Here is a 25510-nt window from a genome sequence, read left to right as displayed (position 1 = left end):
TGGAACCAAAACATCCTTATTTTCTTTCATTTGATTTGTTTTTTTCAGATTATTATTTGATGAAAATGTTTGAGATTTCATCTTTTCATCCCAACTTGGAATGGGAACAATTGTCAAAATCTCCAGATTCTTTTGTGGAATGTGAAAACTCTTCCTGCCAGCTGTATTCGACCTATTTAGTGCTACACTCTTTGGGAAAGTATTGTGATGAGATCGAATGCTAAGTACTCAACATTCCCATGAAATGGAATGAAATCATTTGCCCATGGCTTGCATGAATTAGTGCAGAGAAATGATAACTCAATCTGAGGTCTCTTATATGCAAAGGAACAGGTGAAGCCTTGTGACTAGGACATAAATAAGGAGACTCATATTATATTTCTTAGATTGCCCCTCGCTCTCCATATATCCTTCTGATAAACCACTTTAATAACTCTCTCACATTTTGCCACCCTAAATTACCTTGAGATTCACCTTACCCTTGGTGTTGTCCCACTAATGGAATAAGGTAGGTGAAAAAGCTTTTGGAATTATTCTGTATATGAATGACAGGTGTCCTCAGAAGAACCTCTGAGCAGAAGAATAGAACATTAGAAAAGGAGATATTGTCCATTCTAGGGATAATTAAAAACAACAACCAAAGAGGTTTCAGCCAACCAAGACTGAATGGATTCTGCCTTCCAAAACCTGTAATCGAGCAGATTAGAATTCCCTCTGCAATTCAAAAAATTATATGGGGGGGGGGGCATTCCTAGGTTTAACATCCATTAAGGAAAGCTCATTTAATCAACTGTAAAAACAAAAATACCAGTGTCTCCAGACAGTTCTTTAAAGCAGGTTCCCATGGTTCTCACTGGAAGGTTTCACCCCTGGGGAAGGGCGATCATTTTAATTTCAATGAAGCAACTGCATGTTGCTGTTCGCTCATGGACAGCAGAGACTTGTACTCAGGAGCTGGGCTTGAACTTGACAGCACCTCATGCAGAACCTCAGATGCTTCAGCCATACTCTTCTGGCTAGACCTGTGTCTCCAGCTCCTGCTTTTATCAGAGAAGCTATTAAACTACCTTTAATACCATCAAGCTCAAATAGACAGAAGGGGGTGCTCCTTGATACTATAAATAGACAAATATGGGCTGCTAGATTATTAAATATGGGTGTGAGTGTGGTAGAGTTTGGGATCTTTGTTTTTCCCACCAAAAGCGGAGATGACAATCATGGGTTGGGAAGTCTTGGTGCTTCCAATGAAGTTAAGATTGTATCATGAGCAACAAGTGTTGCTACACTCCTAGTTCAGCTACTGACTGCCCTTATACTCCTTTGGTAGCAGTTGTTAGACCTCAAATGATAGGATCAAGATGCCAGGGTAATATATCCTCATTGATATATGGCCACACTCCTTACTGTCTGCAGCCAAATTATTGCTGTGTGGTTGTATATGGGTTAGATGCATTTGTCGCATCCATCTCCTGCTTCTCACTCTCACTCTCACACTGTTTCCAAAAACTGTTTTGGACCTATAGCCTTTTGGTTTCCACCAAGAGAGCAGGTTGTTTGGTTCTAGAAAACTCCAGAGAAAGAGAGAAAAGGCTCTGGTTCTTCTCTCACTTATACTACTTGTGAACATTATTGTGTTTCTGCTGATTGCCATGAAATTACCCCATGAAGTTACTTACCCTGGAGCATAAGAGAAGAGAATGAGGTTCAGAGAGCCATATTCCAGTTCCAGTTCAGGAGCTTGTATTATTTGATTTACATGATTGGTCTCAAACAGGTTGGTATCTTTTCCGTCATAGTTTCTCGTTCCTCTCCATTTCCTCCATGGTTGAAAGTTTTCTTCCTAAGACCCCTCTGAATCAGTATCTTCATTCATACTAGATTCAATTTCCCCTGCTCCCTATATGCAGTGGTAGGGAAGTTAACAACCTGTGGGACATACTCTTATGAAAGGAGAGGTATATGGATCAACCCAGTGCCCTCCTTCTTGCTAAGGGATTGTCAATTCTTCAGCATCAAAATCCATGTTGCAATGACACTATACAAAGGCCTTGTCTCATGAGACCTTGACTCATGATACCATTGATTGGCCTGTGGATTAGACATACCTATGCAAAATTCTTCAAAAGTTATTTGTCTGAAGAAACAAGGACAACAATAGTAACACATATGTAGGGACCCTTATTTAGCTAGCTGTGTTATATTATTTATACAGTCTGGAAAACTTAACAAAAGGGATGTGACAGAAGTTCTCTGTAATAAGTCATTTGGACTAACAGTCTTTGGGAATAGGGCAGCTGCTGACTCTGCTGCTGATTTGCTGTGTCACCTTAGATATGTCATTTCACCTTCCTGTACTGCTAACCCCTTTGAAAAAAGGATTGTATCTCACTGTGTGCTTGCACAGTGCCTGACAGAATGGGGTCCCATTCAGAGTTGGGGGCTAAGCCACTATAGGAATATTAAGAAACATTCTATAAACCATTAAATATATTTTTACTTCTTATTAACAAGTTGCATGCCTTACGTGCTTGAACACCTGTATTTTAGAGCCCTGGCATTGGGGCAGTGGCTGTTTTAGTTTTTCCCCTTACGCTGTATGGAATAACTTATCTATAGAGCCTGATGTATCTTGGCATGTTCCTCACAGCTGCCCAGCTGTGGCTGTGGAGTGGGAGGAGTGGAAAGCATCTGCCAGAGAAAGGGAACATTTGTGAGAGGTGATGAAGAAGGCTTCATTCAGATTCCTCCCCCTCTTGAACATCTGGACAGATAACAATCCTTCCAGAAAAGATTTAAGGAGCAGGCAAAGCCTCCTGGAAATCTTAGAAAAACACCCAGCTTAAAAACAACTCAGAGCTCTGATACAGGAAGGCTCAGGACTTATGAATAGGATACCAGAGCCTGTCACCTATAGGTCAAGGGTCTGTAGTCAGTGAAGGTCAGTAGAAAACAAATGGCTAGTTCCTGTTACCTTTGTGCACCATGTGAAAATGGTAGGAGTTGCACTATTGATTTTAGCTGGAGAAAGATTGGGTCCTAAGTGCTTTAAAATATAATGTACTTATTTTGTGAGGTGCTGTGCTTCCTCTATTCCCACTGGCCTGGTAGGAAACTAAAAAAAAATTAGCATTTCCAAGGAGGTCTTTGGCACGTTGTAGAAGTGATCTCTAACACAGGTGGTCAGTGGCTTCTGTGAAATGAAAGATGGCTAGGTAGACAGAGCAGTAGGAATGAATCTCAATCCAGGACTGAATCAGCCATGAAACCTGAATCAAACATATGACCTCTCCCTCTAGACAAAACTACAGTCAGATCAGGATGAAGGCTATTAGATATTTCAGCAGTTGATGTCCATATTATAACTCCTCTGTGGATAAACAGGAGATTTCAACCAGTCTCCTGTGCTGTCAGTCTGGTGCCTTTCACCTATGCCAATTTACAAAAAGATTTCCATAATCAAACAATAAGTAAAGAGCTTGTCTGGAGCTAAGTCCTTGACCCATGGGGGATGCCAAATCCTTAATTAGGGATAGGCCTCAAATTTATTAAAAGTTCTCCTCCTTCCAGACCTCCCATTTTTATTTTGTAGAAAAACTTCCACCCTATGAAAAATAGAGAGGGGGACACAAAATGTTTAAAGGTCAAAGCCTTAGCTGCAGTAAATCAGTGCAGCTGCTTTGAAGTCAGTTGAACTTTGCTGATTTATACCGCAGGACTCATCCAAAGTCCACTTAAATCAATAAGTCTTTCCTTTGACTTCAAGGGGCTTTGGATCAGTCCCTAGGTAAGGCGCTGTCCTTGAAGCTATTAAGTTACTCATCTGTTTTCTCCCCTCCGCAGTACTTCATTCCCATGAGCCTCATCAGTACTAACACACTTTCGGCATCAATGCAGCAGTATATTCTCTCTAGTTTCACTCTTGTCAGCTGCATGTAACCCTATGTGAACATATAGTAACACTAAGATAGGACGAAAGCCAGCATCCCACACAGAGAAAGCTATAACACTCTAAGCAGTGATTGCTATAGCAATGGGTATTTGGTCAATTCTATAGCAAACGGAGATAAATAGAAAAAGACCAGTCATTCTTCTGGTCTTGGTTTGTGCCTCAGGTGAAATTCATCCCTGTGTAGACACCTACCAATATTGAAGTCTGTAAAATAGGGTTTAAAAAGGACTTAACTATTGCATAGATATTATGCTTTTCTATATAGGGTTGAAATTGATCCTGGGATGAGTGGAACAGTATCCTAGAATGAACAGAACACTTTGAAGCAACACGGAAAAAAAGTTCAATTTCCATGCGTTTTCCTTGACAAAACATGTATTGCTTGCAGTCCTAGAAGTCAGAGATGAAAACAAAAAAATCCTATTAAGCCATCCACTAGAGGCCAAAGTCGAATTGTTCCACACAACTTTTCTCCAGTCCTTGTCCAGTCTCATTTCAAACATGTTAATCCACAGAGCTTTCATGGCTTTCTTTATAAAGGCCTTTTGATGGAAGGTGGCAGCTGGCTATAGAGTGTGGGAAAATCTGCGCCCACCTTGCCTGACAGTTTGCTGTCAACAGCTGGGAAAACTGGGGTCCAGAGAGTTTTGGAGAAACATGTTCAAAGCTTGGGCAGCTGCATAGAGCCATTTGGCGATTGAGAGGCTCAAGGTGGGGAGTTGGACGCCATGAAGGTCTCCAAAGTTGGGGTTTGGTGGGTTGTCAACTTACCTGAGCCTCCATCAGATTATTCACATGGACAAAATCATAGGACACCCTCCCTCAGAATTTTCTGAGCACATCTGGGGGCATTCAAGGACTGCTTCATGTGCTAAAAGTTATCTATATCAAGTAAAACATGATGCAAGTACAAGCATCAATGGGACCATTCAGGAAAGGAAATAGCCCATGCCCTTACCCCCTAACAATCAGTACTCAAACCACACATCAGCAGGGGTTTAAAATGTTGGGGGGAGAAGAGGGGAGGAGTCCGGGATTGAAATGCACAGCAAATAATTCAGATTTGTTTCAGGTGCTGAGCTCACTGGAGCAAGGCTCCATTTGTGTTTGAAAGCCAGGGTGTTTACAGTCCTGTGTTTTGTCATCCAAAACTTTTTTGCACAACAGAGATCATGACAGCATAACGCAGGATGAGGGTCAGTGGCTGCATATTAGGGGGGAAAAAACCCTGTTTTTGAAAGATTGCAGGTTCCTGTTAATCAGCCCCTCCTCGCCTGTGGCAGTTGTTAGCACTTGGAGACGGCTGCAGACAAACAGTTGCCAGGGTCTGAAGGGCAAAAATTCCTGTGTCTCAGCCTCTGAATTCTTCAAATAAATCCCTCCAATTCCTGTGTTTTCACAAAGAAATGGCCCGCTGCCGGGTGACCTGGAAGAGGCGATGTAATGCTTTGTCAGCACACACATCTTGCCACAGAAGCGGAGGACCAAATTGTCTTATTAATCATTTAAAAAGTGAAGAGGCAAAAGAAAAATAAAAGCCCAGTCTAGCTAATTGTCAAAAAAATGAGGTCAGAGTTCATTTCTCTCTCCGATGCGGCTTCACAGTTCACTGACTGACAAGGACAGCAAGATAAAAAGAGACAGGGAAGTTTTTATGAAACTCCTCCCCATTCCTCCCAAAGGAGTTATGGATTCAGGAGATTGCCAGAAAGGGGGTTCAGGATTTTGCTGTAGAAAGAAATCCCCTATGCACAGGCTTCAAAGACCCAGGATTCAAGGAGGAGAAGTCTACAGGTTCCCCGGGAGAGGCTCCAGATTTCTGAAACCAAAAAGACCTGTACTCGGTGCTGTCGCCACTTCACAGAGTTACATCAGTATTGCCTATCGTGGTGTTTGTGAGAGTATCTGATTTTTGCAATACCCGGATGGTCCCCACAGCCAGCAATCCAGTGCCATTCCCGGGAGATACCTTTGATGGCCTTATGTTGTGTGTTCTCAGGCTGGGGGATTACCCGCTTCCCTTTCTTTACAGCGAAATAGTTGATCCAGATATCATTCTGAAACTTTATTTCTCTAATAATATGGGAAGGTGACGAAGCACTCCCTGACTTACACCATTTCAAAAGTGATTTCAGGTGTGGAAGGCAGTCACTGGGGTAACTGGGACCTCCTCATCACTGCTGGCCCAGAATCATTCGCTCTGTGGAATCAGGCAGGGAATCCTTAACATTGACTCCTGGTGGGAGAATCGCTCTCAAGAGCCAGTGTGTGAAATAAAATGCAGCCTGGCCATTCAAGCTGGGTCACCGGAGGAGAGTTTCTTGCACTAGGCCTACACAGCACAATCAGAACAGTAATTACACAGGCTTTCACCAATCTGACTAGTTAAATGCTAACTTTAGCCTGAAATTACAAAGGTAGAGAGAAAAGCAAATGTGCTATGTCTGACTTGGAAGAAGAAGAAGAAGAAAAAGCCAAGATAATGTTTGTTTACCTGGGGAAACTCTATTCTGTAGGAAATATAGTGGGATAGCTACAGAAATAAGTGTGGGGTCTCAATTGACTCCTGTAAGGGGTAATGATGACACTCTGCAGTAGCTGTCTTGTGAAAACTCATCAGCTCTAACATTTAGGCTAAATAAAATACTAATATAAGGGCCTATGCCATCTTTACCGAACAGAAAATGCAATTAAAGAAAAAGACTTCCAACTATTAATCAGAGGTGTGACCTGAAAATCTGGTACCCTGGGCAGGGAGACAGGAAAAAGAAGCAAGTGCTTATGCCCTTGCATAGAAGCCACCGTAGTTGTGGGAACAAAGTAGGCTGCTGCTGCCTTAGCATAAGCTCCCCAAACACAAGGTGCCATGGTGGCAATGCCAATATGAGGTCCTCGGGAACTGTCATTCCAGTTACCCCTTCTGAGTTTGTGCCCAAGGCTAGTGCCCCACATTACAGTACTTCTTCTGGTTTAAAGTGTCTCAAGTAGGTAAAACTGGATGCCAAGCAAAGCTGTTAGGAGCAGATGTCTATTGGAAGAAAGGGAGATGCCTTTTAGTTCATCATTTCCATCTATCTAGCCATCTATCTATCTAGCCATCCATCTAACCATCTATCTATCTTTATGAAAAAGATACCTTCCTGGCCAATGCTCTAGACTGAACTAAACTCATAAGTGGTTACAAAACAAAGACCCAAACTTCTCTGGTGGAGGCTCAAAAGGATTCATACCCGCAGAGTACAAAAGGGACCTATGACATACATAGTCACTAACAGATTACATACCAATTTTGACCAAATGAACCGGAGGGCTATAGTAAAGGAGAAAACTAAAAAAGACATAGAATCATAGAAAATAAGGGTTGGAAGGGACCTCAGGAAGTCATCTAGTCTCACTCTCTGCTCAAAGCAGGACCATCCCCAACTAGATCATCCCAGCCAGGGCTTTGTTGAGCCATGCCTTAAAAACCTCCAAGGATGGAGATTCCACCATCTTTCTACGTAACCTATTCCAGTGCTTCACCACCCTCCTTGTGAGAGTTTTTCCTAATATTCAACCTAACTTTCCCATGCTGCAACTTGAGATCATTGCTCACGTTTATAGAGGCAACATGCGTGCCTCTAACCAGTCCTACCACACTGGTTAGAGTAAATGGCAACACTTTAACTGTGTATGTGTTCTATATACCCCATAAGACATACATGAATAGACTAAACATTAACAGAGAGGGAGGCAAGATATTAGCATTACTCGTGGGAGAAAGAAGTTGAATGCCAAAGGGCATGAAAACTCTTTTGCCTTACCTGTTCCTTGTAGCAATGATTAGCTAGATGGGGCTTTATTTCTAGCAAAGGGAGGAAGGGGTAGGATCTGTCTTTCTTTCATATCTGTGAATATGAAGAATTAATCTACTTTCATTTCATAGAAAGGCCTAAAGCAGTCTAATGAAGGAATTAGTGATTGGTCTAGTTTGGGAGAAACTCCTTTTCATACCTGCACCATTGTCCTGGTTTTAATAGAAATATTACTATTACTGTATCACTGCAGGAAAGGAAGCAGGAAAGGACATTTAGCTTTTCTGCTCTCTCTTCCCAAATGTCTGCAAGTGATTTCCTTGGTCATGGGGCTCTGCTACCTTCTCTCCACACACCTCTGAAATGGCTGCTTTGTATTTACTTTCTGAATACAACAGTCATTTAACAGCTAGCACTATGATGGAGGGATGACAAAGACCATCATAACACCACTTTCTGACCTTAAAATCTGTGACTCCATGTTTGTGCAACAGATAGGGTTGCTTAGGGAAACTTCATCAGGAGGAAGAGCCCAAAACTAGTTCAGAAACATGATGATGCAAGTCTTTTTTTTCAGCAGTGGACATAGGAGCTGAAATGAAGACAAAGCGGTCCACAGGGAGATTGCGAGGTAAGAAAAAGGGTTTTTTTTTTCCCTTGTGAGGCTAAAGGAACCCACATGTTTTCTTGACACACCAAAAATCCTCATCAGCATTCAGAGGGCTAGAGCAGCAGGATGGCATCAGCAGGTATAGGGCAGGTACACCATGCTGGCTAGACATTAGCTAAATAAGAACAACACCTAGCATGGGCATTTCCACTGCTGTTCAAAACACAAAACAGTATTGCATGTAAAACACTAAATAGTAAGATATACTGTACTGAGGCTATGAGTCACAAGGAGGAGCATATAAATATTTGTGATGTAAGGACTGTGCATTGAGATATGAACATCTCAGAAAACTTGGCCTTACCCCACCCGTCTAGTCACACCCCACACACATGCACACACACTACACCCTGTCCTTAGCCCTTTTCATCCTGTCTGATTTAGAATAACTTGTATTCATCAGCTGCTGTTGCTGAGGTGCTAATATTTCACATTCCCTTTTTTTGGCGGGGGCATTGATAAGAACCTCTCCTGATTTCAGACCAGAAGAGAGAGGCAGAAAACAATCTTGTTTTCAATACAACCAGGGCTCTGTCTACATGGCTCATCTGTCCATTTGCACAAGACTTTCTGGCCTCATAGTATAACCGTTTCCCTAGAGAAAGAGCAATAGAGATGGGGGAGGAGAGGGAGTGTTGGAAGGTAGCCTGAGGATAACAGGCGTTATAAAGAGGAATTTTTTTCCTGCTGTTTTTGTTTGTTTTACCACAGAGGCTCAGTGGAGCTGGCCAGCAGCCTCACGCAGCAGGTGCTGCCCGAGAATGCAAGGGGAGAAAAATTCCTACTAAATGGAAGCATTATTTGACATTGCAGCCTTTCGCAATATTTTTCTTTTGTTTCAGACAAACTCCAAAGCCTCTTGGGCATCGTGGTCAAGCTGGACTGTTCTGCAGTGGGGGAGGGAGAAAGAAGTGGCTATGCTCTAAATATGCCAAAGAGTCAGGTGAGAGAGACCTAAAGGGACACAACCAGATTCTGGAAATAAGGTTATGCCGGTCCCAAAGGGGCTGGCGGAAGGGCAGAGAGAGGGAGGGAGACAGAGAGAGATACTTAGAGACCCTTCTTGAGTTGTTGTTTTTTTTTCCGTGCCATTTTATACCCTTTTCTTCTGAGAGGAGTTTGACTCAGAGCTCCAATTGAAACTGCCCCCAAATCTGGAGGAGTCTAGATCTAGGTCCACATGCATACTTTATGGCTTTGCTCTGTCCTTGATGGCTTTATTTTTTGGCCATCAAAAGGCTAGAAAATAGAGAGAGAGGATGATCTAGTGGAGAGGATAGCTGATCTCCTTGCTTCTCCACAGCCTTCCTGTGACACCTGGGGCAAGTCATGCAGCCTTTCTTTGCCTCCGTTCCCCCACCTGGAAAACTTAGATAAGGACAACTCCTTAGCTCATAGGGATATTGTGAGGAAAAATACATTAACGGTTGTGAAGTGCTTAGATTCCACAGCAAGTATCCAAGAAAAGCAGAAATCAAAATTTGAGAGAAATTATAGACCTTATTAAAAGAAAACTGCAAGAACAAGGGTTATTTGTATAGGAAAATGTAAAATAACATTCTTTGTTGCTCCCCAAACAATTCCTTTAATCAGAAAGATGATGTTTCAGAGAATTCCTTGTATTTAAAAGTCTTGGATTTAGTTCATTGAACTAAGCAGGAGAAGCACTTTACCCAGTGATACTTCACACTATGGACTTGCTTAGCCTACAGTTCAGATTTTTCTTTGCCTCATTTGTTGTCTTCCCCGGCACGCAACTCATATGGTACTTGCAGCGTAAATTCTTCAGGGAATGGACCATCTTTTTGTTCTGTTTTGTTTTACTTGGCTCTCTGGCATTATGGAGTCCTGGTCTCTGACTAAAGCCCCTAAGTACTACCATAAGAGAAATTAATTTCATTATTCTTATTATCAAAGTATTCTTCATCAGTGCAGATCTCTCAGACATGAATGAAGCCCATAAGCCATTCTGCGCCAAGCTTAATTAATTTTAACACCTCCACGTCACAGCATCCGAATGCAGTCATACACTCAATTTGAGAACAAATTACCTTTCAGTTCCAATCTATGATCAGCCACAGCACACTATCTCTGCAATCACACTTAAAAATTTATAACCTGAAATCCAGTCACAGGTTGCCAAGAGGAAAAAAAAACTAGATTTGCCATGGAGACTAAGGTATCTAACTGCCACTTCAAGCCCCTGGTAAAAAGAAAATCAGTTATCCAAACCCCCACCTGTACCTGATGATAGCTAGATTTCTTATGCATCTATGTTTCCACTGCTGAAATGTTCACAGCGCTGTCTACATCTTAACTGTGTTAAGCAGTTCAGCACTCATCCTAGCAGGCTAAGGGAGGCATTCCTCTGTCCTCTAGGCACAGTTCAGTGGATATGCTCAGAGTGCACTTAACCCCACACAAAATGCTGCAAGGAGGAGGTGTCCCCTCCCCACCCTCCACTTTCTTACCCAATGTTATAAAACACAAGATGTGGTAGACCCTGGGTCAAGTACCTCCTCTGAGACAGAAGATGAGGATCCATCCTAACCACCAGACTATAGGTATTTTGAGGTGGACCTCTCTGTCTCTTCTGTTGTAGCTGTTCCAATATGAATAACAAATATGCATTAATCAAAGGACTCGAATGTAGATCTCTCCTCTACTTCCATAAGGGTGTCTCTACTCTTTCTCTCTCAGTGATTATTTTATTAGCCAATACAAAGTGAACATCTTCAGCAGCAAAGACAGCACCCCATCCCAGAACAGCTTGTAGCTTGGCAGTGTAGGCACTGTCTTAGGAAGTGCACAGCATTCAAATTCCTTTAGGTAGGAGAGGGATTTGGCCCCAGGTCTCCATGATTCCAGATGACCACATGTCTATAGCAGCTCCACGATGCTCCTGAGGAGCATGCCCTTCCCCCTTCATACATGGCAAATCTTGAAATGAATCAAAGAAGACACCCTGAGAGTGCACCCACTAAAAAGAACTCTTTGTCAGGTATGCTGGAAAGTGGCAGCAGGGTGCCTAAAATCAATTGTTGTCAAGCTGAACATAAGTTCCCCTGTGAATCTAACTCCTATTGTCCATACAAGAAGTAATGAACTTGTTGGGGGGTGAAAGGTACAGCAGCTCAGGGCACAGATTCAGAGCTGCAGCTAGGATGGCAGCCCTCAGAGTCCAATCCACCACAGCAGTCCCTGCTAGGGGAAGCTTGCACTGAGCCAGCAGCAGCCTGTGCCACTGCCGCAAGAATGGCAGCCCCATGCATGCTTCGCCCCTCTCCCTGCCACTTGGGATGCCGAAATTTCAAGTCATGCCTTTTTATACAGCTTGTGGGAATACCCGGAGCAGGTTACTTGTAAATGAGATCAGAACAAAATTTAGTAATTTGAGTGAGCTGCAAAGAATTGCTGCTCATCTGTCTATATCTTAGCTCTACAGAGGCAATAAATATTAACCGTTTTCACTCTGCCTGCACTTCAGATGCTAGAGTGCAGTGATCTGCGTGTTAATGGAACAAAGTAAAGAATATCCATTAAATAAACACATCTTTGCTTCTAGCTTGAACATAAAATCTAGGTCAAACCAGCTACTGAGTGGGGAGGAAAAGGCACTATGACTAACGGAATTAAAGGACAGGTAGAGATCAGCTGAGGTGAGTATTACACAGTTCAGTGCTTAGCCTGCAGAATATATCTGCTTCCTGGCCAGACTGGGAGAGAGTGGGCAAGGGCAAAGGTGTATGCCACCAATTGCAAGATGCTCAGAGTCCACCGAGTGCAGCATTTTGAGACCAGAACTGCTGAGCTGGAGGAGCACAAGAGAGAGACTGCTGTTTATGGAGTTAGGTTTTGAGGAGTGTTGTAGAGTTCTCCTTTCACATCAGTGTTGAAGGCCTAGATTTTGAGGCATGGGACAGAGTCAGAAGACCTGAGTTCTATTCCTGTCTCTTCAACTGGCTCCTTCGACCCTGGGGAAAACATTTTACCTATCTATGTCTCCATTCCCCTATTCCCTCCTTGGTATGTCTTGACTATTCAGGCCATATCTGTGCTATATCTCTGCTGAGCCCGGGGCTGCCATTGAGAAACGAGCCTTTCACAAGTACTCCCACTCCACACACACATCCACACCCTGAAGCTGGCCAATGTACACAGCTATGACTGTGTGCCTAATCGCTCAGATTGGGTGTATGTATAGCAGGAGGGAGTGGGAGAGGCTTGTTTCTCAGCAATTAGCTTTACCACAACAGGGAGGCAGTACGGACAGAGCCTTGACTTTGTTTAACATGAGGAGGCTGGTACATGGAAACAGCAACCACATGATCTTGACAAGGTGGAGGTCTGGGCCCAGTGGCAAGGGAGTACCCTAGATGATGGGACACCTCCATCTTGCTGCAGTCTTCTTCCATTTTTACAGCCACTGAGATCCTGACATCTTCCCCTGGATCTGCTGTTGAGGAGTTTGGGTTGGGCAGTTTTTTATCTGGAACTTTCCCTCCGGCCTGTTCACTGGGGGTGACCGTGCCAGGAGTGTGAGACTCTGGACAACATAGCTCTGAGGATCATTGGGACTCACAAGCCTGTCCACCACCACAAGGTCTTAGTCCATAGAGAGGACCACATAGGCTTCTATGACTGGAAATAACATGTTCTCCTGTACCAACCTCCAGTAAGTCCTATGGTGATCGAGACAGAACTAGTGAATCCTGCAGCCATGAATCTGCATGTAGGTGGCAGTAGCCTGATGGTTATCTTGTTCCTGGGATGAAACGGGTGCAATTTGGCAGCTGCTACCATGATAAGTAGTCCTATTCAGGATCCTCTCTGCTCACCCCATATGGGGAAAGGGCTAGAAAAGATGCCCTAAACTTAAGCTGTCTTATCTTCTCCTGGCTGGATAACCATGTCCAATGGGATCACTCTCTCTGCAGTCAAAAACATCGTAAGAAGACACTGGTTTTGCAACATGCAATGTTCACACCTTAATGGATAACTGAGACAATGGACAACCAGAAAGAAGAACTGCCAAATAAATTATATCTTTGAAAATAGCGAGATACAATATTGACATAGTAGCTTTGAGCAAGATAAGATGACTGGATGAGGGTCAGCTGAGGGAAGTGGGTGAAGACTACCCCTTTTTCTGGATGGGAAAACTGGCCCAGGACAGATATGTTCACAATATAGAGCTCCCTATGGGCATTAAGAAACATCTTATGACCCTCCGTCTTAAGTTCAGCCACAACCAGTACGCCACCATTATCAGTGCATACACCCCAATGCTTGATGCTGACAATGATGTCAAAGAACAATTTTACTCCACTTTGTCCCTGTACTGACTACTACTTAGAAGGAGGAGAAGATCATTCTCCTTCGTGACTTAAACACTAGAGTTGGACATGACCTGGAACACTGGAGTGGCACCTTTGGGAAGAAAGCCAGTTCCAGTGGCATCCTCCTCCTGAGCAAATGCATGGAGCACACCAGCACCATGGAGATACAAATTCATGGAGTCACCACAAACACCATCTTCAGGCAGAGTGACAAATACAGGACCATCTGGAGACACTGTTACTGTAAGCACGGGCACCTTCTTAAGCAGGGGTAGTATGTAAGTGACAGCTCATGGCCCACACAGGTGTCCTGGGGTCAGGGGCAGCAGAAGCATGGAGCCTGGACTGGCAGGAGCTCTGCCTACTGCAGTCTGTGAACGCCCTGAGACCTCATCACCTGCTGCTGCCACTGGTGACAGAGGCTGTGGGCACTGAGGGAGGGGTTTTGTGTGTGTGTGTGTGTGTGTGTGTGTAAGGAGGTGTTTGTCCCACTCCCCCACCATACACATGTACCCACACAACCCATGCACACCCCACATCCACCTCAGCCACCCTCACCTTCCACACATGCCACAACTCACCAGCCACCTTCCCCCCCACACTCACAGCCCCCACAAACCCCACACCTACCCACAACCCACATATCTACACACACACCCACATGCTCTCCCACCTGATATACAAACACTCACACCTATTACTCCCCCCACAGACACACCCACACCATCCTCCACACCCCACATACACACATACCCACAAACCTATACCCACCTACATAGGTGACATGTCAGGGAGAATATGGGGGGGGCATGTGCCCCCCTGAGATTTCATAGATTTCATAAACATTAGGGGCTAGAAGGGACCTTGAGAGATCATCGGGTTCAGCCCCCCCCTCCCCTGGCATAGGTGGGAAGTCAGCTAGGATCAAGTGACCCCAGCAAGAAATATATCCACCTGTTTTTTGAAGAATTCCAGGGTAGGTGCTTGCACCACCTCTGGGGGCAATTTGTTCCAGATCCTGGACCCACGCACTGTAAAGAACTTTTTTCTTATATCCAGTCTAAACCAGCTTTCCTGGAGTTTATGGCCATTAGACCTTGTCATCCCTTGCACACCTCTGGTGAATAGGTGTTCTCCCAGGTCCGATGTACCCCTCTTATGTAATTGTAGGCTGCCACCAAGTCCCCGCTGAGCCTTCTCTTCCCCAGACTGAAGAGTCCCAAGTCCCTCATCCTCTCCTTGTATGACCTTCCCTCCAGGCCTTGGATCACATGAGTGGCTCTCTTCTGGACTCTCTCAAGCTTCTCCACATCCTTCCTGAAGTGGGGGGCCCAGTACTGGATGCAGTACTCCAGCTGTGGTCTCACCAGTGCCGAGTAAAGCAGGAGGATGACTTCCCTGCTTTTGCTTGAGATGCATCGGTGGATGTATACCAGAGTTTCATTAGCTTTGCCAGCAACAGCATCACATTGGTGGCTCATATTCATTTTGTGGTCAATCAAGACCCTCAAGTACCTTTTGGTCATGGTGCTAGCGCGCGTAGCACTGCTGGGCCTGTAAGTATGCTGGGGGTTCTTCCTACCGAGGTGCAGCACCTTACACTTCTCTGCATTGAAGGCCATCAGGTTTTGGTTGGCCCACCTTGAGAGTATGTCCAAGTTGGCCTGTATCCCCAGCCTGTCCTGTGGTGTGAATGCCCTCCTCCATCATTTGGTATCTTCCATGAATTTGGCAAGTTCACATCTGACTCCCGAATCCAGATCATTAATGAAGATGTTAAAAAGTATCGGCCCAAGTACCGAGCCATGAGGAACTCCACTGGTCACCCTGTGCCATGTTGATTTGCTCCTTTCAACTAGTACTCTTTGGGTCCGACCCTGTAGCCAGTTGCCTAGCCATCAGACCATATGGTGATGCACAATTCCCCAGCTTAACCATGAGGACATCATGGGGAACTGGGTCAAAGACCTTCTTAAAGTTCAGGTATATGACAACCATGTCATCTCCCTTATCCAAGACGCACGTTACCTGGTCATAGAAGGCAATGAGGTTGGTCAGGCATGACCTGCCAGTCACAAAGCCATGTTGGCTGGTATTCAGAAACTTGCCTTCCATCAGTCTAGTGTTGATGGATCCCTTGACAATTTTCTCAAGGATTTTTCCAGGGACAGATGTAAGACTGATTGGTCTATAGTTCCCTGGGTCATTCCTCCTCCCTTTCTTCCAGATAGGAACCACGTTGGCTCTTTTCTAGTCATCCGGGACCTCACCCGAGCGCCACGATTTTTCAAATATCTCTGCCAAGGGGGATGCAGTGATGTCTGCCAGCCCTTTCAAGACTCTCGGGTGCATTTTGTCTGGGCCTGTGCACTTGTGAATGTCCAGTTCCTCAAGGTGTTCCCTTACCTGATCCACATTGATTTTAGGCCCATCGCCCACTCCCAGATTGGTTTGTGCCATTCCTGACAGGGTGATCCTTATGGGAGGGTGAAAAACCAATGCAAAAAAGTCATTTAGGAGATTGGCCCTTTCTTGGGCACCGGAAGTCAGTTGCCTTGTTGGATCTCTCAGGGGCCCAATGCTATCCTTGTTCTTTTTCTGACTTCCCATGTTTCTGAAGAAGGACTTTTTGTTGTCCTTGATTCCCATAGCTAGCCTAAATTCAGTTTGTTGCCGTGGCTTTTCTCAACCACTTTCTACAGGTGTGGGCAAGTGCAGAGTAACCCTCTTTGGTAATGCTTCCTGTTTTCCAGCTGGAGTAGGCTACTGTTCTGAGCTTAATATGAGTTCCTTATTCAGCCATGGGGGCTTTCTTACCCATTGACTGCATTTCTTGTGAGATGGTATGGCTTTGCCCTGTGCTTCAAGGATTATGTTTTTAAGAAATGACCGTTCCTTGTGTACTCCCTTTTCTGGGGGAGTATAGCCTCTAATTGCCTGATTGGCCAATTTTATCAGTTTGCAAAAGTCAGCCTTCCCAAAGTTAAGAACTTCTGCTTTACTGAGGGGTTTGCTTGCTCTTCAGTGAATGAAGAAGGTGACCCATTTGTGGTCGCTATCACCAAGCTTCCCTTCGATCTGCAGATCGCTCATTAGGTCTGCCCCATTGGCCAGGACCAGATCAAGCAATGCCTCTCCTGTAGTCAGCCCATAGACCTACTGGGTTAGGTAGAGGCCATCGATGCATGTGAGGAAGCCACGCAACCTGTCAGATTTGGCCATGTGCTCGTCCCAAGAGATGTCATGGAAGTTGAAGTCCCCCATGATGATCACGGATTGGGAGCACATGGCTTCAACCAGTTCCCTATTGAATTCCCAATCTTGGTCGTCCTCTTGGTGGGGAGATCTATTGCAGACTCCTACAAGTAAGTCACCCTCCCCATGTTCTCCTCGTACCTTCACCCAGTAGGTCTCAAGATGCCCCTCCTGGTTTGGAAACTCAATTTTCAGGGAGGTGAGTTGATCCTTGATATAGAGAGTTATACCAATACCCCTCTTCCCGATATGGTCTCTCCTATACAAGTTATAGCCCTCCATTGCCACTGACCACTCATAGGTGGAGTCCCACCAGATCTCTGTAATTCCTACCAGGTCATAATCATTTTCACATAGGAGAAGGGCCAGTTTCTCATGCTTATTTCCCAAGCTCCTGGCACTTGTTTGGTGTAAGTTAAGTCTGCCATGAGAAGCCCAATGCTTCCCTGAGGGGTTTAGTGGCACCTTTCCTTGGGCTGTCTCCCTTCAGATGCCCAAGTTATTGGTCGTTATTGGTAGTGCAACTGACATGACCTGGGCTAGAACTTTTAGTAGACTGCCCATCTCCCAGCAGTCTCAGTTTAAAGCCCTGTCAAGAAGGTCAGCCATTCTGGCTGAGAAGAGCTTCTTCCCTTTCCAGGTGAGGTGGAGGCCATCCCTTCCCAACAGTCTTCTCTCTCTGAAGTCCAGACCATGGTTGAGGAAGCCAAACCCCTCATGATGGCACCATCTCTGGAGTCTTCTGTGCACCTTGTCAATGCACCTATCCCTCTGGAGCCCATGTCCTGTGACAGGGAGGATTGAAGAGAAAACAATCTGTGCCCCCAGACCCTTGAGCCCTGCTCCCAGAGTCTTGTAGTCACGCATGAGCTGGCCTGGATTTCTCTGTGCTGTATCATTGGTGCTCACATGGATAAGTTGCATGGGATCGTTGTCAGAGGGCTGGATGAGTTTTGGGATTCTCTCTGTCACATCCCGGACATGAGCTCCAGGTAGGCAGCAGACCTCATGGGCCAGAGGGTCAGGGCAACAGATCCGTCCCTTAGTCCCCCATAGGAGGGAGCCACCCACCACAATAGCTCTGCACCTTCTTCTAGGTGCAGATGTTGGTGGCCCTGCATCCTCACATGCTGGATCTGGCATTATTACTGGATCCATTCATGCGAGAGGTGCAAAGCGGTTGTTCAGCTCCAGGGGAGTGGTAAACCTGGTGCAGTGCCTCTTTGGGCCAGAGACAACTGTTGTCCAGGCAACCCTAGGCTGGACTTCAAGGTGGTTCCTTGGAGGGAGATTGGCCTTTGTCAGCTGGGGCGTGGGGGGCAACAACCAGTGCCCCCCCCGAGAATGTGGAGGTGCCAAAAGAAGTGCTGGCAGCACTTCTGGGTTTGCCCCCCGGTCAGTGATCAGCCATTGGTGTCCCCCCAGAATCAGGAGGCACCAGTCCCCCATGCCCACCCATCCATACCCTCCACACTCCCCCACAATATATAAGATTAAGATTTATGCTATTATACAATCACTTCTATGTATAGTATGCAAACACATGTAAATCAGGACAAAAATATATATTTTTAATCAAATTAATGAATGTTATAGTAAATGTTTGATTTTTTTAGAATATAATTTATTTTTCTCGTTCCGAGATGGCAAACCCCCTTGCTAAAAGGAGTACTTCTGGGGGCAAGGGGAGGGACATCTGGTGGCAAAGGTTAAGCGGAGGGACTTGCGGTTCCAAGATGGCAACCAGGGGGTGGGGCACTTGTCAGGGGGCAGGGATACCCATGCAGCACTCAACAGCTTGCCAAAACTCATTAAGTGGCCCTCCAGCCAAAATAATTGCCCACCCCTGTTCTTAACTATATTATTGCCAGTACCCATAACCAAATGGGTGTCCATATCATGCAACCATTCAAGGAGCTAATGACTGCTGGATAGATCACCATCTTCTCAGATCCATTATGAACATCTGGCTTGCTCCAAAACACTGAAAACAGACAAAAGCAATGCAAAGATCCTTCAAGACCTGAATACCTGTGTGACAGGGGGCCGTCTTAAGGCTGGTCAAAACACTGGCCTACCCACCTGTCGAGGGCAGTCTGTCCACCTGACTCACCTGCCATGCAACTCATAAATATTAATTATTAATAAATAACTCAGAGCTATTTTGTTTAATATCATGATTAATTGTGATTTTTTAAAATTATTTGACAGCTGTAGTTTCCTTCAAAAGCTCTGTCATGTCTGAAAATGAAGGCAATGTTGAAGAGCTCTAAAAGGGCTTTAAACTTGTCATCCATATGGCCTGTGCAGAATCCACTGGCTACACCACCTATTGACACCAAAACTGGTTCAGTGAGAGTGACACCAAGATCTGAGCCCTCCTCAACCAGAAGAGAAGGGCTCATTCTGCTTGGTAAGACAATACCTCATCAAAGCAGAAGAAGGAGATGTATCAGCTCCTTAAAGTCAAAGCTCAAAGGAGGATCTGGGAAATCAAAAATCAGTGGTGTCAAGATAAAGCCAAGGAGATCTGTCTTTATGCTGACAAACATGACACGCATAGCTGTTTTCAGGCAATGAAAGCCATCTCTGGCCCAACTTCCCAAAGTCCTATTTTCTTGTAATCACAGGATGGCTTGAAACTCCTCAAAGACAATGAATCTATCCAAGCTAGATGGAAAGAGCACTTTGAGGCCCTCCTGAACTGTGGATTGTGGCATATACCACCACTGAATCCATCCCCCAACACCCTGAAAGGGGATCCCTCACCAGCCCTCCAATCCTAGAAGAAGTCTGGCATGCCATCAAGGAAATGGAGAACACCAAGGCTACTGGACAAGATGGCATACCTGGCAAAATCTACAAGGTTAGCAGCAAGGAACTTGTATGGAGACTGTATGAACCTATTCTTCAAATTTGAAACAAAGAAGAGATTCCTGGGGACCTAAGTAATGCCAGTGTTATGACTGTCTTCAAGGAGATAAGTCTGTGTGTGGAAACGATGAATGTATCACCCGCCTTTCCATAGCATGGAAAATCCTTGCCTGCCTCCTCCTGAGCTGTCTTCTACCTCTTGCTGAGGAAGTCCTGCTAGAATCTCAGCATGGTTTCAGGTAGAGCAACGGACATGATCTTTGTTGACCTTCAGGTCCAAGAAAAGTATTGGGAACATCAGGACCACCTTACTTTTTTATTAAGGACTACCTTCCTCCCAGAATTGACATTGAGTAAATTTACATTGACTATCCAATGGGTGGAGGACTCTTCAGTTTGGGTTGCTTTCATTCAAAGACCATAGTACTCAAAACAACCATCCTTGACCTTCAGAATGCCAAATGACTGCATCATTTTTGAGCAAACTGAGGAAAACCTCCAGACTATACGGGATCTTTTTAGAGAAGGGAGGGAAAGACCGTTGAGAGAGAGATTCTGGAGGTAGTTGAGCACTTCCCCTACCTCAGTAGCCACCTCTCACAGAGTAAACATTGATGAAGAGGTCCAGCATAGGATCTATTGCACAAGTGCTTCCTTTGGGAAATTGTTTTGGCGTGTCTTTATTCATTGTGGTCTCTAGAAAGACACCAAGATCCAGGTCTACAAAGCAGTCATCATCCCCCCTCTCTATGTATGTGAAATGCAGGTGACTTAGTTTCATCATCTCAAGAGACTGAAGAGGTATCACTAACAAGACCTTCAAAAATACTCCATCAAATGTAGGACCACTTGTATAAAATGCATCAAATGGGAAGATCATTCCACAAATGCCAGCATCATTGCTGAAGCCAATGTTACCAGCATTGAGTTGAGGATCCTCAAGCACTAACTTTGCTGGACCAGATATTGTGTGTAGATGCCTGCCTCTTGATTCCCAAAACAAATGCTTTACTCCCAGCTTAGAAATGGCCTGAGATCTTGCAGTGAGTAGCCCAAGTAAATGGTGCAAGAACACATTGAAATCATACTTCAAGAAAATAGATGCTAACATCAAGAGTTGGGAGAAGCTGGCTGCTGACTGACTCCAATGGTGCTGCAAGATGCTTTACCAACTGGCTGCCTGAGGTAAAGCATCTTGTCCCTGAAGCAGAGAAGAGAGAATGGAGAAAGGAAAACAAGAGATATCCTAGCCTATGGCTTACTCTCTCCTCTGGAAAGATATGCAACTTCTGAGGATGGGTCTGTGGCACAAGGACTGGACTCTTAAGTTATCTCAAGACCTATCAATCAACCACAGTAGAGATGGGGATGCTGATGATGGACAGGGCATTAGAATCAGGTTAGGGATTGCTGTTATGCTACATGAAGCACCTAACACAACGCAGATCCATTCTTGCTTGATTTGTCAGGCCATGGTCATAATAACATACACATACAGAACAGACGTACCCACAACAAGCTGACCCATTCCCTCAACTGAGGATGCCTCTCATAACAGGAAGTATGACAGGAAAAATGGAGGGACAAATTCCTTGCCAAAAGATTTCAAAAAAAGCTTATAAGAACTTATGCAATGAGTGATTCATTGGGAGATAACCAAGTTGTGAGTGGGGATTCAACCCTTGGAAGTAACATTATCTGTTTGTGTGCTGATGGAGAGAATAAGTTCCTCCACCAGAGAAACTGGGCTCACTAGTCAAACTTCTGATACTAGGAGGCATAGCGAAGTCCTGTAAGATGAATTCAGATTACATTATAAGATGCTTAAGATGCCCGTTGGCAATAGGGGCAGCCACTTAAATCAGGCATTAGCCATTTGTCAAATCACGTTGATTTCGGTATTAAAGGAACTGCTTAAACTGAATTAAGCTCGTTGGCTAACGTCAGAAGGAATGCTTGTGTTCAGCTGTTTGCACCACATTAAGATGCTTACCTTGTTACACAGAACCTGTGCTCAGGGCATGTTTATGCTTACATAAGGCTTATTCCTTTGTTACTCTGAGTGTCTTACCCCTGTAATAACAGCCTTCACATTGCTAGAACCTAATTATTTTCCCAGATTCTAACAACACTGACAGCAGCTGAGATGAGCTACAACAGTGTCGCTCAACCTTTTGGCCCCGTGGGCCAGATAAGTAGTGCAGGGTTGGTTCATGGGCTCCGTACCACCTCCACCCAGCGCTGCATGCTGCCTCAGGGCTCCATGCTACTTCCACCCAGGCCTGCATGGTGGGATTGGTTTCTGGGACCCCACATCATCCCTCACTGGGTTCCCTGTGGGCTGGATGACATGGCACTGGGAGGCTGGATCTGGCCTAAACGCTGCGGAGTGAGCACCCTTGGGCCTGCTATCTGCATAGTCAATTGTATGAGAAAAAAGATTGGTGTTTTTTGGTGGCTTTACTGAACAACTTTGAATTTCAAGATCTCAACAGGTGAAACTTCAAGGAGGACTTTAAATTGATTAGCCAGTGCATAACTTTTGGAAAGAGCAAATTCTACAGGATCATAATACCTTTAAGAGCATGGCATGGCCTCCAGCTGAAACAAAATGGAGTTAGACTTGTTATGCAGATGATTAACAAAGTTTTTTGGGGTGCTGCTTAAATGAGGATCTAGGAGAAGCTGATAGGTCTTGAGGATGATTCAGATCTGGCTGAGATATCTGCTGGGATTATCAGTAATACAAAGGCAAGCTGGAGTGTTGTTGCAGCTGTAATGGTCCAGGAAGTGCACAAGAGGCAAGAGATTTTTTTGTGATATCTTTTATTGGAACAACTGTATAGCTAGGAGAGATCTTGAGCAAGATTTTGAGCACAAAGTGCCATTCTTCAGGTCTGGGAAAGAAAATGACATACAGGCTAATTTAAATAAAAATTAACTCTGTACCCAGGATAGGACAGGAATTACAGGTGAACAGGAGGAAAGACTAGGTGAGAGGTGTATTCTAGAAAACTAAGTGGGTGTCTGATGTTGGATTTCCATAAGAATGGGTATGTGTTCCAAAAATTAAAATGGTAAGGCTGAGAATTTCAGTCACCATTGGGATTTGGATGTTGGGATGTCCAACTGTCATTGAAAATAATCCCACTCTAAGCCACTATGTACCAGTAAATCAGTTTTAAAGTGGAAAATGTGAGCTAGAATGCCTGGCAATGAAAGAAAATCCCCAGTATAACTGGCATTATGGAAGCATGACGGAGTAACAAATGAACAAGGAACTATGCAAAGAGGACTCATAGAAACATACAGGTAGATAATAGTCTATCTTAAAGATTCCATAGAAACTAGTCTACTATAGTAAAACAGAATTTCTGAGTGGAAAGGACCATTCAATAGACTCTATATTGAAAAATAGGTTGGATCAACAAGTTTGATTGACCAAGATAATGGCAGAGATATAACATGCTTAGACTTTTTAAAGCATTTAACTGAGTACTGCAGGCATTTGGATTTAAAAACCAGAACATGATATAGTATAAGTAGTTAGATTTAGCTAACTAATTCCCAAATGTATCTGTCAGTGATGAGTCATCACCAAATGGAGATTTTTTTTTTCTTTTAAGTGGTGTAGTCAGGGATCAGCCTAACACTCTGCCATTTTTGTCAATGATCTAGAAGTGAATATACAATCATTGCTAACAAAACTGAGGATAAAACAAGGATTGCTGGAATGATAAGTAACAATGAGGAGGGCACAGGTATACCACAACGATCTGTGTTGCTTGGTAAGTTGGATCTCATCAAACAAAATACATTTTAATGGAGACAAATGCAAAGGAATGCATGTTGTACCTCCAGAATGGAACACGGTGGGGTATGGAGGGGGGGATCTATTCTGGAAAGAAGTACCTTTGAAAAGGATTCAGGGATGAATCCCTATTTATAACTGAACATGAGTGCTCAATGCACAAAAAGCCTTATGAAATCCTTGTATGTGTAAAGAAGAGGAATAGTCTATGTAATAAGACCAGATCAGAACCATCTCAGTTGGTTAGAGCATCAGGGTAATTCATCCTCTGAACAAGAGCCACCTGTAGCAAGATCAGAGCAGTGCCCTAGTCCCATGTGGGCCGAGTGAGGCAATTGGGGCAGCCAACTCCCTGAAGCCATAGGCAATAGGTAGGAGTCAACACAACTTGAGGAGGCAGCTGGCTGCTTTTGTGGGGAGATTGCAGGACCAGCCACCTTTCTTGGGGCTGATCACGGTGGCCCCCACCCATGCCTCTGACTGGCTGAGGGGTCCCAGTGGCCCTACCCCTCACCATTGATTGGTTGCAAGGGCTGTCCATTGTATGGCCCCACTCCTCACCACTGATTGGTTGTGAGGATTGTCCATCATGCAGCCTATCCCTCACCATCAATTGGTGGAGAGGGTTGGGGTTGCATGCTAGGGAGTCCCCTCACACAATCAGTGGTGAGGGGCAGTGGCAGCAGACATCTCGGGCCCCCCTTTGTACCAGCAGGCCCCCTTCCCCCTATCAGCCTGGTAGGCTGTACAGCCAGGCTGCAGCACCATAAGGACTGCTGGTTCCCTCTGGGGAGCTACCATTTTATTTTCAGTAAGCTTTGTTTTCCCCACAGATTTTGCAGGCATTGTTTGGATTTGATATTTATGCAATATTTGCAAAATCATGACTTTGGTACATCCCTAGCAATACGCCCCACCCACTCCAGCCCTTAAAAGCCAGACCCAGTATCCTTGTCTGACAAAGACTGAAGTACTTGCTCCTGGCTGCTGAGTGCTCCTGGCTTTTTTGTTATTGGATGTCTGGCTTTGACTTTTAGCTCCTGTGTTTAGTCCTGACTCCAGTCTTATTCTGACTTCAGTTCCTGGTTCCAGTTAGACTCCTAGCTATCCTGACTCCAGCCTGGTTCCTAGTTCTGGCTTTGGCTACTGATTCCTGATTTTGGCTCCTGATCCTGGCTTGACTCGACATATCCTGACTCCAGCTAACTCTCCTGATTTCACTTCTCACCTCAGACCCCTCTGCATCCTTGAGAACTTAGACTGGACTTCACCGTTACTGTAAGTGACTAACTACTAGGCCAGACCACCCACACCCGGGTCCCTAACAGTCAGTAGGTGTAGTCAGGTGACTTTAATCTCTGAAGATGACATGGTTGAAACCAATATTTGACTATTATATACAGTTCTAACACCTACATGTGCAGTGGATAGTGGCCTTTTCAAAAGGATATTGAAAACTTAGAGCACTTCTAAGAGTAGATGCTATGTACCAATTTTTTTCATGCATATCATTTTTATATTTAAAAATATAAAAATGCTCTTAGAAAAACTCTTCCTATATAAAAGATAATTATAGCCTACTGTTTACGTGTATGTGAGAACTGAATATATCCTACGAAGGAAGAAAGACAACAGGCCACCTTCAGAATAAAGTACTTGGAAGAACTTTGGGACTACCAAAGGAGAATGATATGTGAGGAGGACATCTAATCAGTAGGAAGTCTGGGAAGAACCAGGAATAAGATATGTAGAGAAAATACAAACACTTCACTGAGTTGAGCATGTCATTAGAGTGATGGAAGACTGATCTGCATCACT

At 44.5% G+C, this 25510-nt stretch overlaps 1 long non-coding RNA gene across 1 annotated transcript in view; it reads left to right on the top strand.

Annotated features, from left to right (window-relative positions):
* The first annotated feature begins 356 nt into the window (after nt 1-356).
* The window catches only part of LOC109299171, a 59737-nt gene continuing 34583 nt past the window's right edge, over nt 357-25510 (top strand). The window contains exons 1-3 of the long non-coding RNA XR_002097787.1: nt 357-508; nt 8321-8374; nt 9256-9356. This is a non-coding gene — a long non-coding RNA (uncharacterized LOC109299171). The remainder of the gene's footprint in view (nt 509-8320; nt 8375-9255; nt 9357-25510) is intronic.

This window comes from Gavialis gangeticus, unplaced genomic scaffold (genome assembly GCF_001723915.1).
Source record: "Gavialis gangeticus isolate Ggan-Ray unplaced genomic scaffold, GavGan_comp1, whole genome shotgun sequence".
Taxonomy (NCBI): domain Eukaryota; kingdom Metazoa; phylum Chordata; order Crocodylia; family Gavialidae; genus Gavialis; species Gavialis gangeticus.
The sequence above is the reverse complement of the archived record's forward strand: the minus strand, read 5'-3'. Positions and strand labels throughout refer to the sequence as shown.